The sequence below is a fragment of the Enhydra lutris genome, unplaced genomic scaffold (genome assembly GCF_002288905.1).
Source record: "Enhydra lutris kenyoni isolate GAN:26980312 unplaced genomic scaffold, ASM228890v2 scaffoldscaffold6, whole genome shotgun sequence".
Taxonomy (NCBI): domain Eukaryota; kingdom Metazoa; phylum Chordata; class Mammalia; order Carnivora; family Mustelidae; genus Enhydra; species Enhydra lutris.
Genome location: NW_019154090.1, coordinates 11,822,906 through 11,839,355, shown reverse-complemented (window position 1 = coordinate 11,839,355; position 16,450 = coordinate 11,822,906). Strand labels below are relative to the sequence as shown.

The 16,450-nt window shown below is 41.0% G+C and overlaps 1 long non-coding RNA gene across 1 annotated transcript in view; it reads right to left on the bottom strand.

Annotated features, from left to right (window-relative positions):
- Nucleotides 1–1,126: 1,126 nt before the first annotated feature.
- The window catches only part of LOC111141779, a 30,302-nt gene continuing 14,978 nt past the window's right edge, over nt 1,127–16,450 (bottom strand). Inside the window, exon 3 of the long non-coding RNA XR_002640226.1 lies at nt 1,127–1,196. This is a non-coding gene — a long non-coding RNA (uncharacterized LOC111141779). The remainder of the gene's footprint in view (nt 1,197–16,450) is intronic.

Below are 16,450 nucleotides of genomic sequence, written 5' to 3'. Positions count from 1 at the left end.
ACCACTTGGGAAGGACTTGACAAGTTCTTATAAAGTTAAGCATGCATTTGCCATACAACCTGGCAACTTATGTTCACATGAAGCCCTCACACTAATATTTATAGTAGCTTTCCTCGTAACAGCCAAACCTGGGAACAACCAAGATGTCTTTCCACAGGGGAACAGATAAACAAACCGTGGTCCATCCATGTAATGGGACCCTACGGAGCAACAAGTATAGAAATATACATGAAACAACATAAATGAATCTTAATTGCATCATTGCGGGTGAGAAAAATGAAACCCAAAAAGCTACAAATTGTTTGCTTCCATTTATACAACATTCTGAAGAAGGCAAAATTAGAGGGACAGAAAACAAATCAGTGGTTGTCAGAGGGGTGGGGGTGGGGGTAGTCGTCTAAAATCCTACACCTGATGTTTAGGTATTTAGGTGACTGAACTGTTCTTTATGCTCCCGAGGTAATGGATACATGACTGAATTTTCCCAAACCCTTACAGAGCAAACTTTACTGTATGCAAATGTTTAGGGATCGGTAAAGATGGCCAAGGTTCCCAAGATAGAGTTAAAGACCAGGACAAATGAATTCACTGGCAGGGATGGGAACAAAAGAAGCTGACCCTAATTAACTTTGGAAAAGTGCTTTGACTGGAAACGGTAAAAGCTAAAGGCAAAAAGAACTGCACATTGACACTGTCTTCTAGTTGGTAAGTGTGTTTCTCACAGGGATGATAAATATAAAATACCGTGAACTGAATGAAAATGAAATTACAACATACCAAAAACTTGGGGATGAGGGAATCTTTAGAGTAAAATTTGTAGTGCTAAAATGTTTGTATTGGGGGCTCCTGGGTGACTCAGTGAGTTAAAGCCTCCGCCTTCAGCTCGGGTCATGATCCCAGGGTCCTGGGATTGAGCCCTGCATCGGGCTCTCTGTTCAGCAGGGAGTCTGCTTCCCTTCCTCTCTCTCTGCCTGCTTCTCTGCCTACCTGTGATCTCTGTCTGTCAAATAAATTAAAAAAAAAAAAAAAAGTTTGCATTAGGGGCACCTGGGTGACTCACTTGGTTGGGTTACTGCCTTTGGCTCAGGTCAAGATGCCAGCATCCTGAGATGGAACCCCATGTCTGGTTCCCTGTTCGGCGGAGAGCCTGCTTCTCCTTTGCCTTCTGCCTACTACTCCACTGGCTTGTGCCCTCTCTGTCAAAAAAAATTAAAAAAAAAAATTAAAATGTTTGCATTGGAAAAGCAAAAAAAAAAGTCTCAAACTAGTAGTAATCTACATCTCTTCCTTAAACTAGAAAAAGAAATTAAATCCCAAGCAAGCAGAATTACAGAAATAATAAAGATACCAATAAATGGAAAGCAGTAATAATAGAGAAAAACTTATGAAAACAGAAGCTCATTCTTCTGAAGAAAAAAAAAATTAAAACATAATTGATAAACCTCTATCCAGACTCATCAAGAAAAAAGAGCCAGAAAATTTGTGGCAGATACAGAAAACACGTGTGTTTGTTAATGAACAGACCACCTCTAGATTCCAGGGGTCTGAATGAAGATAAAAATATGATAACAGGGGCGCCTGGGTGGCTCAGTGGGTTAAAGCCTCTGCCTTCGGCTCAGGTCACGATCCCAGGGTCCTGGGATAGAGCCCCACATTGGACTCTCTGCTCGGCAGGGAGCCTGCTTCCTCCTCTCTCTCTGCCTTCCTCTCTGCCTACTTGTGATCTCTGTCTGTCAAATAAATAAATAAAATCTTAAAAAAAAACCTTTAAAAAATATATATATGATAACAGTATTTCCTTTGAAGAGAAAGATTGAGTAACTGGGGATAAGGTGGGAAAATGACTTTTTGGTGAAATACCTTTCAGTTTCAGTTTTCTTTTGAATGTGTATATGTGCGTATGTAATCACCTATTCAAAAACAGGGGCGCCCTCCTGGCTGGCTTAGTCAGTAGGCCATTCTGCTCTTGTTCTCAGAGTTGTTTAAGTTTGAGCCCCATGCTGGGCCTAGAGATTACTTAAAAATACAAAATCTTTGTTTAAAAAAAAAAAGTAACAAAAATAAAGTGCTTTATATTTCAAAGAAAACATCTTCATTTGAGGGCTGGTAGTTTTTATTTATTGCTTTATAAAGTTCTTAATTTATTTAAGTAATCTCTGCACCCAATGTGGAGCTCAAACTCATAACCCTGAGGTCAAGAGTCACGTGCTCTTCCAACTGAGCCAGCTGGGTGTCCTGAGGGGTTTTTAAAAGCGTATTCATTCATTCATTCATTCACTTACTCAATATGTGGTGTTTATTATTTCCATGAATTTTTATACTTAACATTGCAATGAAGTCTTCCTAAAACAATATTACTTTGTGAATTTTAAATTTTTTTTTTTATTTTTTAAAGACTTTATTTATTCATTTGAGAGAGAGAGAGAGAGAGAGAGAGCGTGCGAGTGCACAAGCAGGGAGAGTGGCAGGTGGAGAGGGAGAAGCAGACTCCCCAAGAAGCTAGAAGCCTGATGTGGGGCTCGATCCCAGGACTTGGAGATCATGACCTGAGCTGAAGGCAGACACTTAACCATCTGAGCCACCCAGGCGTCCCTTAAAATTTTACATAAGTGATATCATACTATTTGGATTCTTCTGTGCCTTGCTTTTTGCCCCTCAATTTTACATTTTTGGGGAGTTCATCTTTATTTACATACGTAGCTCTCGTTTGCTCATTTTCACTTCTGTATATACCATTGCATGGGTGTATCCCCTTGTACTTACCCAGTCTTCTGCTGATGGACATTTAGGTCAGAGGTATGTCTTGGTGTTGTAGGCACTGCCACTATCAGCATTCTTGCGTATTTCCTCATGCAATTTGTAGATTTTACATTTCCTATATTTGTAATGGACTGTTTCCCAAAATACCCAGTGAGGCACCCTTTTCTTTCTTTTTTTTTTTTAAAGATTTTTATTTATTTTTATTTGACAGAGAGAGATCACAAGCAGGCAGAGAGGCAGGCAGAGAGAGAGGAAGGGAAACAGGCTCCCTGCTGAGCAGAGAGCCCGATGCGGGGCTCGATCCCCGGACCCCGGGATCATGACCTGAGCCGAAGGCAGAGGCTTAAACCACTGAGCCACCCAGGTGCCCCGAGGCACCCTTTTCTAAGAGCTGTCTCACCTATTGATTTTTTAATATATCTATGAACTATAGATATAATTAATGATAACTTTATTCTAATGCTCACAGACCTCAGGAAAGTGGGGAGTTACAGTCATTCGATTTATTTATTCAACAGACACTTAGATATCTACCAAGCATTAATTGTGTGTCATACACTGAGAATACTGAAATGAACAAGACAGGTCACATAGAGAACATATCTCTGCTTTTCTCTACTGGCCTTTTTCTCTTACTGACTGTCCTACAAATTCTTGATAGGATTTAGTACAGGGATACTACAGGCTCCGGGGTGAAGTGAGAAGTATGATTATGAGTTAGTTAGTTCTAGGTCCACAAGGTAGCTCCTATTGGCTTAGCTGACGTGGTTCTCGCTCAAATTTAATACCAGCTAAGTTAGTGGGAAAAACAAATTCCTCACAATATGTTTAAATTGATCCTATAGGAGAATCCACTGCTTATCTCAAGGTTACTTGGAAATAGGAGGGTATGTTTTTGTATCATACTGGAGGCAGAAGGCTACAGGAAGTCATTTTCCCTAGAACATTAGAAAGTTTTTCAGTCATTCGAAATAGCTTTTAGCTTCATGCAAATTATTTCTCATTAAGAGCAAAAGTGCTCTTGTTACCTTCAAGTGCTATCTACTCTCTAGATAATGTCTATGTTTTATTATATAGTTTTAAAAATTAAGTTTCTTGGGGCCCTTCGGTGGCACAGTCAAGTGTTAGGGTCATGGGATTGAGCCCCATGTTGGGGCTCCATGCTCACTGGGGAGTCTGCTTGAGAGTCTCTGTCCCCTCTTCCTCTGCCCAACCCCCCTGCACTCTCGCTCTCTCAAATAAATAAAGCTTTAAAAATATTAAGTTTTGGGGCGCCTGGGTGGCTCAGTGGGTTAAGCCGCTGCCTTCGGCTCAGGTCATGATCTCAGGGTCCTGGGATCGAGTCCCGCATCAGGCTCTCTGCTCAGCCTGCTTCCCTCTCTCTCTCTCTCTACCTGCCTCTCTGTCTACTTGTGATCTCTCTCTGTCAAATAAATAAATAAAATTTTTTAAAAAAAATAAATAAATAAAAATATTAAGTTTTTTTTAAAGATTTTTATTTATTTATTTGAGAGAGGGAGAGAGAGCATGAGAAGGGAGAAGCAGACTCCCCAAGGAGCTGGGAGCCTGATGTGGGACTCGATCCCAGAACTCTAGGATCATGACCTGATCTGAAGGCAGTGGCTTAACCAACTGAGCCACCCAGGCTTCCCAAAAATATTAAGTTTCTTAATGTAATTTGTGCCCATCGTTTAAAAAGACAAATAGTTTTAAGAAGCTTATCATGAAAAAGAACACTCTCATCCACTCACCTTTAACTGTTTTCCCCAGGTATCTTCCTTTATATTTCTCTTTTCTTTTAAAAGATTATATTTATCCATTTGAGAGAGGGAGAGAGGGAGAGTACAGAAGGAGAGAGAGAGAGGGAGAAACAGACTCCCCACTGAACAGAGAACCTGACATGGGGCTTGATCCCAGGACACCCAAGACCATGACCCGAACCAAAGGCAGACGCTTAACTGACTGAGCCACCAGGTGCCCCTATATTTCTTTTTTTCAATAGTTTATTTATTACTTTTTAGTAATCTCTACACCCAACATGGGGCTCGAACTCACAACCCTGAGATCAAGAGTCGTATGTTCTTCTGACTGAGCCAGCCAGGCATTCCTCTTCCTTCATATTCTTTTTTTTTTTTTAGGTTTATTTTATTTTATTTATTTGAGAGAGAGAGAGAGAGCATGAGAAGGGAGAGGTCAGAGGGTGAAGCAGACTCCCTGCTGAGCAGGAGCCCAATGTGGGACTCGATCCCGGGACTCCAGGATCACGACCTGAGCCAAAGGCAGTCATTTTACCAACTGAGCCACCCAGGCGCTCCCTTCCTTCATATTCTAAAGGACATGCCTATACTGACATTTCTTGATTTTTCCATTTAGATCTGTTGACTGCCTACCATGGAAGATAAGAATTAGTTCTCTTAATCCTGTTCCCACCCACTCCAACACAATAATTTCCCCTTCTTAGTTGTTCCAATATCTTCCTATCATAATTATTGATTCAACCAGTATTTAATATTTACATTAGTAAGCCTACAGAAGTAGTACTTACCATTAAGCCATGTAAAGTTTTATGATTACATTTCATTTCATCTATAACTTCCCCCGCCCAAAAAAGTTATTAGTCGCCTTGTTTTCTCATTTTCTTGTGTCACAGGATATAGAGAGGGAACTATTTCAGTCTCAGTTTCAGATGATGCTTCCCCATTCCAAAGTAAGTCCCGCCTAGGCAAGACTCATAAAAGAGGTGATTAAAAACTGGTTATAGCAGCTTTATTCATAATTGCCAAAACCTGCAAGCAACCAAGAGAGCCTTCAGTGGGTGAAGGGTTAAATAAACTGTACTACATCCAGATAGTGGAATATAATTCAGCACTGAAGAGAAATGAGCTATCGAGCCACGAAAACACACGGAGGAAACTAAAAGGCACGTTACTAAGTGACAAAAGCCAATCTGAAAAGGCTACATACCATGCCATTCCAGCTCTATGACATTCTACAAAAGGCCAAACGATGGAGACAATTAAAGATCAGTGGTCCCCAGGGGTTTAGGTGGAGGGATGAATGAACAGAGCACAGAGACTACTCTACATGATACTACAATGGTGGACACATGTCATTATGCCTTTGTCCAAACCCATAAAATGTACACCGCCCTTTCGGTGATAATGACATGTCTGTGTAGGTTCATGGACGGTAACATACATGCCCAGGTGGAGGATGTTGATAGTGGTATGCATGTGTGGGGGCAGGGGTTTTTGAGAATTCTCTGTACCTTCTGCTCTATCCTAATTTTGCTGTGAACTTAAAACTGCCTGAAAAATAAAGTCTATTAAGTTAAAAAAATAAACTAAAAATAAATAAAATGATAAATAAGTAAATGAAATATAAAAATATAAATAAAATTTTAAAATAAATTAAATTTTTAAAAATTAAAAAACAACAACAACTGGTTTTGTTACTTTGGTCCCCTACCCATTCAAGAGCATGAAAGGACTGCTGAAATTTCCCAAGATCAAAGAAAATGTTTGGAGAGCACTGATGAGCTATGAGTAGACTTCCACCCATTTGTGGGAATGAGACAAGGAAGGCACTTCGGTCGGACATCCCAAAGAGCTTGATGTGTCTCCTGAAACTCAGGTGACACGGTAGGTGGTGTCTGACTCGTGCTTAAGAAGTATATGAAAGGGACCGTGGCTGGCTAGCTCCTCTGATAGGGCAGAAGGAAGCAGAGGCACTGTTTCAGGGTGCTAGATAGTATCCTGAGGACCAGACTGGGCCGTGCTAGGCAAACACTAGCTTGGATCTAGTCTAAGAGGTTTTTCCCAAGGAGAGAGGTGACCACAGTCTAAAGAGGCTGCTTGTCTGATGGCTGAGGCCAGAATTAAAAGTGGTCATAAAATCAAGTGGTCTTCTGGTTGAACAAGGTCCCTCCCACAGAGCAGATCAAAGCTCAGGGATCAGAGCTGGAGGAATGTCCTGGAAGAATCAAAGAAGTCAAAAGCACCCCGGAAGAGGAAGAGTCCACTGTGAACTCCTGCCAAGGTCAGAGAGTGCCATACTGCCTCTTCTCTCCTGTCTACACAAGGCCTTTCTATCCAGGAGGAACCAGAGACAGTCTCCTGGTAGAGAATGATGCTGGAAGGGCTTGTGGGAAAGTAAAGAAGCCCACCAGGCCTCCCTTTCTTACCTCAAGTGACCAATCTAAAACAACTCTATGTGGTAGAGGGAGAGATTATTTTATTTTAAATAAATTTGGGAGTTTTGACTCTTATTAGAGTGAATCAGATAAAACTGCCAATATTCAACCTTTTTTGACTCACACAAATGGCAACTTCATATGGTTCAGCTTAATGCATGAGAGTGGACTTTTGAATTACTGAACTGAGGTTGTTTGGAGGTTTTAAATGACCAAGAGAATTTTATTACCTGAGAGTGACTAAAAAAGCCATGAGACTTGCCCTAGACTTCACTCAAGGGTATAGGGGAAGAACAATTTGAATATGCAAAGAATAAACTTTGCATCCAAGAATAAACTTCTTTTCTTCCTAGACCCCAGAGTTCCCACCTGTTCAACAAATTGGCTACACTTAGTTTTCTGTGTATTTACCACCAACTCATCCAGAAAGTCTCTGAAAGAAACTGAAATTTCCTCTCAAGAGATTCAAACACATCAGGTAACCTTTCAATTGATTTTCAATTTTCGTTTCTTGGAGACATTCCACCCCCCCCCCCCCCTTGCAGCTCTCTGTTCTCCTCCTCCGTTTGGGACTGATTCCTCTCCAGGCCTGCTGGGCAGCTGTGGCGGCAACACTTTCTCTTACATCTTTCCTGGGCTGCGTATCCTGTTTCTTGGATTCCCTGAGGTCCTGGTTCATGGTTTTCTCCTTCATGCTCCACTCACTTCCTGAGAAAGTGGCCTAGAAATTTTCAAGATCTTGCCTATCTGAAATTGTCTTTATTTTGTCTTCATGCTTCATGGATAATTTGGCTGGGTATAGAATTCTAGGTTAGAAATCATTGTCTTTTAGAACACAGTTTTTCTTTCAGATACCAGGGGGAAAATCTGTTTCTTAATACTTTACGCTTAGAGGGAAACCAACTTTTCTATTATTCCCTCACTTCCTCTGTGTCTCCTCCTCCTTTTAAAAAAAATTTATTGTTTATTTATGGTAATTATTGTAAATATTATTTATTTATTGTTTTCTTTTTTATCTAAGTAATCTCTACATGTAACGTGGGGTTTGAAGTCATGACCCCAAGATCAAGAGTCAAATGCTCTTCCAACTGAGCCAGCCAGGTGCTCCACCATCTTCAATCTTCTCTCTCTCCACTTTCTCTTTCTCCTTTTTTTTTTTTTTAAAGATTTTATTTATTTATTTGACAGACAGAGATCACAAGTAGGCAGAGAAGCAGGCAGAGAGAGAGGAGGAAGCAGGCTTCCCGCTGAGCAGAGAGCCCGATGCGGGGCTCGATCCCAGGACCCTGAGATCATGACCTGAGCTGAAGGCAGAGGCTTTAACCCACTGAGCCACCCAGGTTCCCCTTCTCTTTCTTCTTGATGGTGGTTGAGAAAAACTCTTTATCATTGGGTTTTCAAACTCCACAACTGTCAAAAAGCACAAAACAGTTTTTCTAACACATGGCTGTCTTTACATATAGCAGAAAAGAAATTTGGCACTTACACTTCATGCTGTGTTTGAATTACTATATATAGTGAGAACACACATAATCAGTTAAAAATTTGTTGTATCTTGATAAATGAGTTTTCTATCATTCCTAATACTAAAACTTGGCCACATAATTTTTTCTTTTTATTAAAATTGAGACGAAATTCACATAAAATTAACCATTTAACACTGAACAATTCAGTGGCATTTAGTACTTTCACAGAGTTGAGCTATCACTACCTACCTCTATCTAGTTCCAAAACATTTTCCTTATTCCCAAAGGGAACTTTGTATTCATTAAGCAGTTGCTCCCCACTCCCCCTTCTCTCCCAAAACTCTGGCAGCCATCAATCTGCTTTCTGTTTCTATGGATTTCACATATTGTATGGAATCATACAACATGGGACCTTTGACTTCATCCATTTAACGTAATTTTTTATGTTAAGGTTCACCCATATTTGGCATGTATTAGTACTTCATTCCTTTTTATAGCCAAATGATGTTCCATTGTATGGCTATGTCACAATTTGTTTATCCACTTATCTGTTTATGGCTGTCTGGGTTGTTTTCACCTTTGGTTATTGCGAACAGGGCTGCCATGAACATTCATGTATGAGGATTTGTTTTTGGGGGCACCGGGTGGCTTAGTTGGTTAAGTGTCTGCCTTTGGCTCAGGTCATGATCCCAGGGTCCTGGGATCGAGCCCCACATTGGGTTCTCTGCTTGGCGGGAAGCCTGCTTCTCCCTCTCCCACTCTCCAAGTTTGTGTTCCCTCTCTCGCTGTCTCTCTCTGTCAAATAAACAAAATCTTAAAAAAAAAAAGAATTTGTTTTTAAATTCTCTCAAAAAACCTATTTTCAGTTCTTTTGGGTATATATTTAGGGGTTGAATTACTCAGTCACATGGTTACTCTATGTTTATCTTTTTTAGGAACTGCCAAGCTATCTTCCACAGCTGAACCGTTTTACATTCCCACTGGTGATGTACAAGTGTTCTAATTTCTCTACATCTTTGCCAACATTGTTATTTTCCTTTTTTAAAATTACAGCTACCCTAGTGAGTGTAAAATGGTATCTCATGATTTTTATTTGCATTTCCCTAATAACTATTGGTGTGAAGTGTCTTTTCATATAATGACTTTTTGGTCATTTGTATATCTTCTTTGGAGAAATGTCTATTCAAGTCCTTTCCTCACTTTAAAATTGGGTTGTTTGTCTTTTAGTTTTGAATTGTAGGAGTTTCGGGATACTCCCCTTATCTTTTGAGGCTATCTGAATTTTCACTTCTGTAAAAATCTGGTAATATGAGTGTTACACCATGTGGGAAAGACCACTTGTTGTCTCATGATATCCACTTTCTGATTTTTTTACTGCAATAGAACCCCAACTTTATTTTTAGGCTAATTACGTGACCATAAAAATGACTATTCTAGTCCCCCTGTTTCTCGGTATGACCACATTGTTAAATTGAAGATGTCTGTTACACATCTAAGTGGGGATATTAGTTAGACATCTGGAAAATCAAGAATAGAGCTCAGGAAAGAGGTCATTCAGTCATGACCCTATTGTTCCCTCCCCACTGCCTTTATCCACCACATTTGAGCACCTGGCTCACATATTCTCTTCCACTCATTATCCCGGTGACCTCAACATTCATACACACAGCCAATCCAAGATCCTGTTCATTCAGCTGTAGGACCTTCTCATTTCTAGTGATCTTCTCTTCTATCCTATTCCAGTCATGCCTCCTTATGACCATATACTAGGTCTCGACATCAAAAATAAATATATCCAAAATATAATTCTATATTCTGGTCACAACCCTTCCAACCTCCATATTTCATGACTCACTAAGACTATTCTTCTAGCTCATCAGGACTCCAGTCTATTTACCCATCTAGTTTCTCCCCTTCCATCAGCTGTCTCCATCTTTCATGCCTTTCTATACTCAGCAAACATTATAGTCCATCATTTCAAGAACACTCTTTCCAATACCATAAACTCTGATGACCATTTGCATTTTGATTGTACTTATCGATCAAAATTCCAGCTATCAGGGGCACCTGGGTGGCTCAGTGGGTTGAGGCCTCTGCCTTCGGCTCAGGTCATGATCCCAGGATCCTGGGATCCAGCCCCGCATTGGGCTCTCTGCTCAGCAGGGAGCCTGCTTCCTTTCCTCTCTCTCTCCGCCTGCCTCTCTGCCTACTTGTGATCTCTGTCAAGTGAATAAATAAAATCTTAAAAAAAAAAATTCCAGCTATCTGCTTTGTCAGTGTCTATATTGAAAAACTCAGGCCATCTTCCCAAAACAGAAACAATAACCCACCTATATCTGAACCAATCTTCTTCCTGTTGCCATAGGAGTGGTTGGTGTCTCTCCTATTGAAACCAATCCTTATCTCCTCCTCTCCTTCATATAAACCTTATTCTACCAATGATTCATTTCTTCTTCTGGATATTTAGGTATTAGCTCTCGACTAGATGCCCCCAATCTTTATTTAAACATTCCTAAGTCAGGGTGCCTACGTGGATCAGTTGGTTAAAATGTCTGCCTTTGGCTTAGGTCATGATCCTACCATGCTGGGATTGAGTCCTGCATCAGGCTCCCTGCCTTGGGCTCCCTGCTTGGCAGGAAGTCTGCTTCTCTCTCTGCCCTGCCACCCCCACCACTCATGCTCTCTTTCTCACAAAAATAAATAAAATCTTTTAAAATAAATAAAATAAATAATAAAAATTAAATATTCGTAAGTTTTTCTTATCTAAAAAAAACAAAACCAAAACAAACAAATCTCTTAGTCTCATTGTGTCTCCAGCTCCAGCACTGTATTTTCCTTTCCTTCTCATAGCCAAACTTATAGAAAGGTTTGCCAATACTTTATTAAAACATGTTGCTAAATCCAATAAGCATGTTCAGATCTCTTGTTGCTGGATCTTTCACTAGCATTTGACATGGCCCATCACTTCCTTCTAGAAATATTCTCCTTCCTGGGCATCTGGACACTACTCTCTTCTAGTTTCCATCCTGTTTCTCTGATCACTCCTTTCCTTCGTAAGGTCTCAAAATGACATAGAAGGAAGTGTTTTACAAACCTGAGCCCTGTAATTAGTGTAGATCATTAATATTTTCTTGTTAATCTTACAAAGAGGAAGGTATATGGAACAAAATTAGAAGGCAGGCTTGAAAAGGAAAGTGATGGTTTAACTGAAATGGTATGATATACGTGTTATATTTCGTTTTAAATTTTCGCCAGAGTCTAACAGGGTTCTGCATGATATGTTTTTATTTAGGTATAATTAACATGCATTAATAGTGTTTTACCAATAAATATAAATCAAGTGTATTTTTTATGAAAAACAATCAGTTTATAATACTTGTTCCGAGAGTGTAAGTGTTGGAGATAGTATGGTAAAGTTGGTGTACCCACAGGAAGAAATGAGGATGAGGCTCTTCTTCAAGGGACTTTATTGTACTCACAGGTCTTACAGGGGGGATAACCATGCCATACAAAGCCATAGAGGAAGCACCAAGTATTGATGTCACCTGGTGGCAGAAGAGAGGAGAGGGGAATGCCCGGATTTAGGACTAGCTAGTCTGAATAATGTCAATGGGCTCTGGGCTATAGGGGTGCTCTCTAGTCCCCTGGTGCCTGGCTCTGGGATGATTTTGGGCAGGGGAAGCACTGGCTTGGTGAGTTCCAGTTAGAGGACTATTGGAACTATAAACTAGGAATTGGTTGGCTTGTATATGAAAGATGTGCTCCCAGCTGAGCCCTCTGCTGTCTGTCTCTAAGAAAAGAACAGCCCTGGGAGGAGCAGGGTCTCCCCTGACAAGCTTTTTAAGATGTCAAAACATTATAAAACATAGAAAATTTTAAAAAATGATTAATGCAACACCTTTCAGGGAACTGCATTACTCTTTCAGATATGGACCTAATATTTTCATATCAAACATGAGAAGGAAGGGTAATGCTTAGAAACAAGGCAGAGAGATTGCATGAGGCAAGCATGTCACCTCCGAGCTGCAGCTGCTGCATGCCTAGATCAAAGACCATGGACACTATTACTTAGATTAAATGTCCTCTATACTTAAAGGAACAGCATTCCCCAAAGCAAACAAAGTCTACCAGTGAGGCAAAAGCTTTTGCAGGGTGTGAGCCGAAATTGCTTCTCAGAGGGACCAGCCGGCTTGACAAGTTTTTGTTTATAAACCCCAGGAGGATGCGAAAGGAAGTAATTGCTAGTGGGATGGGAGAAGGAACATCCCTTGGGTTTCACCAGCATTTAGGAGAAAAGGGGGAGACTCGCACTGAGTTAACACTGTGAAAAAGGGTTGTCATGGCAGGAGCTCAGGTTTTGCTTTCAAACGGACTTGGATTCAAATCCTGCACTGGCCACTCATCGGTTTCTTTGGACAAGTAAGTTAATGATAATAAATAACGTTTGCGAAGCACTTACGATGTGTCGGGCACTGTTGCAAGTGTTTTATATGTTTTAATTAATTTAATCCCCACAACAATTTTATGCAGTAGGTACTATAATTTCCTCCATTTTATGGATGCATAAACTGAGGCACAGAGTGGTTGAGCCGGTTGCACAAGATGAACACACATTTATTAAGTGAAGGAGCTGTTTCCAATAGAACAAGTCACATATCTCATGTCCTTCTAGTCAATACTTTTTCCTGAGTTAAGCAGTACTGGTTTCTGAGCTCTAAGTCATACAAACCATGACAAGGTTTTTTATGCACGTTGTCACATGTGCATAAAGGATTTTTTTGTGTGTCAAATAAGTGGTATATACCATTCATATTAAATAAATGTAAGGGAGATTGTGAGGTGAAGAAAGGATGGCTAATTGAGAAAGTATGAAACCTCACTGGAAATTGGTATATGAATTTTTTTTTTAAGATTTTATTTTTAAGGGGCACCTGGGTGGCTCAGTCTTTGAGTGTTTGCCTTCAGCTCAGGTCATAATCCCGGGGTCCTGGGATTGAGCCCCACATCGGGCTCCCTGCTTGGCAGGAGGCCTGCTTCTCCCTCTCCCACCACCCCCACTCGGGTTCCCTCTTTCACTGTGTCTCTCTCTGTTAAACTAATAAAATCTTTAAAAAAGGGCACCGGGTCGCTCAGTTGGTTAAGCAACTGCTTTCGGCTCAGATCATGATCCCGGAGTCCCAGGATCGAGTCCCACATCGGGCTCCCAGCTCCACGGGGAGTCTGCTTCTCCCTCTGACCTCCCCTCTCATGCGCTCTCACTCTGTCTCTCTCAAATAAATAAATAACATCTTTTAGAAAAATATAATTAAATCTTAAAAAAAAAAGATTTTATTTTTAAGTAATTTCTACATCCATCGTGGGGCTTGAACTCAAAATTCTGAGATCAAGAGTCACACACTCTACCGACTGAGCTGGGCACCCTTGGAATATGAATTTTTTTTAAGAAGATTTTTATTTATTTATTTGACAGAGAGACAGTGAGAGGGAACACAAGCAGGGGGAGTGGGAGAGGGAGAGGGAGAAGGAGGCTCCCTGCTGAGCAGGGAGCTTGATACGGAATTTGATCCCAGGACCCTGAGATCATGACCTGAGCTGAAGGCAGATGCTTAACGACTGAGCCAGCGAGGCGCCCTGGAATATGAATTTTTTAAAACAATCTCAGACTTACATGGTTTGGACAGATTATTATTATTATTATTATTATTATTTGTCCTGAACCATTTGAGAATAAGTGCTAACTTGTTACTTCGTCACCTACAAATACTTCAGTACGTATTTCCTACAACAAGGCATTTCTCCATAATACAACCATCCAAATAAGAATATTAAAGTGAGGGGTGCCTGGGTGGCTCAGTGGGTTAAAGCCTCTGCCTTCGGCTCAGGTCAAGATCCCAGGATCCTGGGATCGAGCCTCACATAGGGCTCTGCTCAGCGGGGAGCCTGCTTCCTCCTTTCTCTCTCTGCCTGCCTCTCTGATGACTTGTAATCTCTGTCTGTCAAATAAATAAATAAAATCTTAAAAAAAAAGAATATTAATATGATAGAATGCTATCCTCAGACAACATGTCAAGTTTCGCCAACTTGTCCAATAACGTCCTCTGTGGTGAAAGGATCTTTGCATGTAGGGGCGCCTGACTGGCTCAGTCAGGGGAGCGTGTGACTCTTGATCTCAGGGTCGTGAGTTTGAGCCCCACGTGGAGCCTACTTGGGAAAAAAAAAAGATCTTTGTATTTAGATCACTCTGTCTCTTTAGTCTCTCTCACGCTGGAACAATTCCTCAGTCTTGCCTCAACTTTCTTGTCCTTGACGCTTTTTTGAAGGTTGCGGGCCAATTATTTTGTGACATGTGCTTCCTTCCGTCTAGGTTTAACCAAAGTTTCCTCACGATTTCTTCAGGTTATGCGTGTGTTCTTCTTCCATCCAATCAGGTGGCACATAACTGCGATGTGTCCCATTCCTAACGGTGTTCACTGGGGTCCTCTGATTGAGGTAGCATCTGCCAGTCTCCCCATCTGCATACTCTTTTTTCCTTTTACTTATTAGGTATTTTGTAAAAAGGTACTTTGAAACTAGGTAAATATCCAATTCTCCATCAGATTTTCAGTTTCTAATATATATATATATATATATATATAGAGAGAGAGAGAGAGAGAGAGAGAGAGAGATCTCTATCTCACATTTTGTTTATTCATTTACCAGGTGATAAACATTTGGGTTGTTTCTATTTTGGGCTGTCATGAATGAGGGTGCTATGAACATTCATGTGTAAGTTTTTTTTTTTTAATATTTTATTTATTTGACAGAGAGATCACAAGTAGGCAGAGAGGCAGGCAGAGAGAGAGAGAGGGAAGTAGGCTCCCTGCCAAGCAGAGAGCCCAATGTGGGGCTCGATCCCAGGATCCTGGGATCATGACCTGAGCCGAAGGCAGAGGCTTTAACCCACTGAGCCACCCAGGTGCCCCCATTCATGTGTAAGTTTTTTGTTTTTTTTTTTTTTAAAGATTTTATTTATTTATTTGTCAGAGAGAGAGAGGGAGAGAGAGCAAGCACAGGCAGACAGAATGGCAGGCAGAGGCAGAGGAAGAAGCAGGCTCCCTGATGAGCAAGGAGCCCGATGTGGGACTCAATCCCAGGACGCTGGGATCATGACCTGAGCCGAAGGCAGCTGCCTAACCAACTGAGCCACCCAGGCGTCCCTCATGTGTAAGTTTTTGTGTCGATATATGTTTTTAATACTCTTGGGCATATACCTAGAAGTGGAATTGTTGGGTCATCTGATAACAATGTTTTTTTTAAAAAAAAAGATTTTATTTACTTATTTGAGAGAGACAGAGTGAGAGAGAATGAGCAAGCATGAGCAGGGTGGTGGGGGACGGGATGGGTGGGGCTGAGGGAGAGGGATAAGCAGACTCCCCACTGAGCAGGGAGCCCGATGAGGGTCTTGATACAGGGCTGGATCCCAGGACCCTGGGATCATGATCTGAGCCGAAGACAGACACTTAACAATCTGAGACAACCAGGTGCCCCTGATAATTCTACGTTTTTAACTTTCCTGAGGAACTGCCAAACTGTTTCCAAAGTGGTTGTGCCATTTTACATTCCCACCAACAGCATATGAAGGTTTCAATTTCTCCACACTCTTGCCAAAAGTTGTTATTGTCTGTATCCTTCTTTTTTTTTTCATTAGAGTTGACCCTTGAACGACTGAAGTTAGAGGCACTGACCCCCTATGCAGCTGAAAATCTGCATCTAGTTCCTGATTCCCCCAGAACTTAACTACTTAAAGCCTACTATTGACTGGAAGCCTGACCGATAACACAGTCAATTAACACATATTCTGTAGGTTATATGTATTATATACAGCATTCTCATAATACAGTAAGCTAGAGAAAATGTTATTAAGAAAATCATAAGAGGGGCGCCTGGGTGGCTCAGTGGGTTAAAGCCTCTGCCTTCGGCTCAGGTCATGATCCCAGGGTCCTAGGATCGAGCCCCACATTGGGCTCTCTGCTCAGCAGGGAGCCTGCTTCCT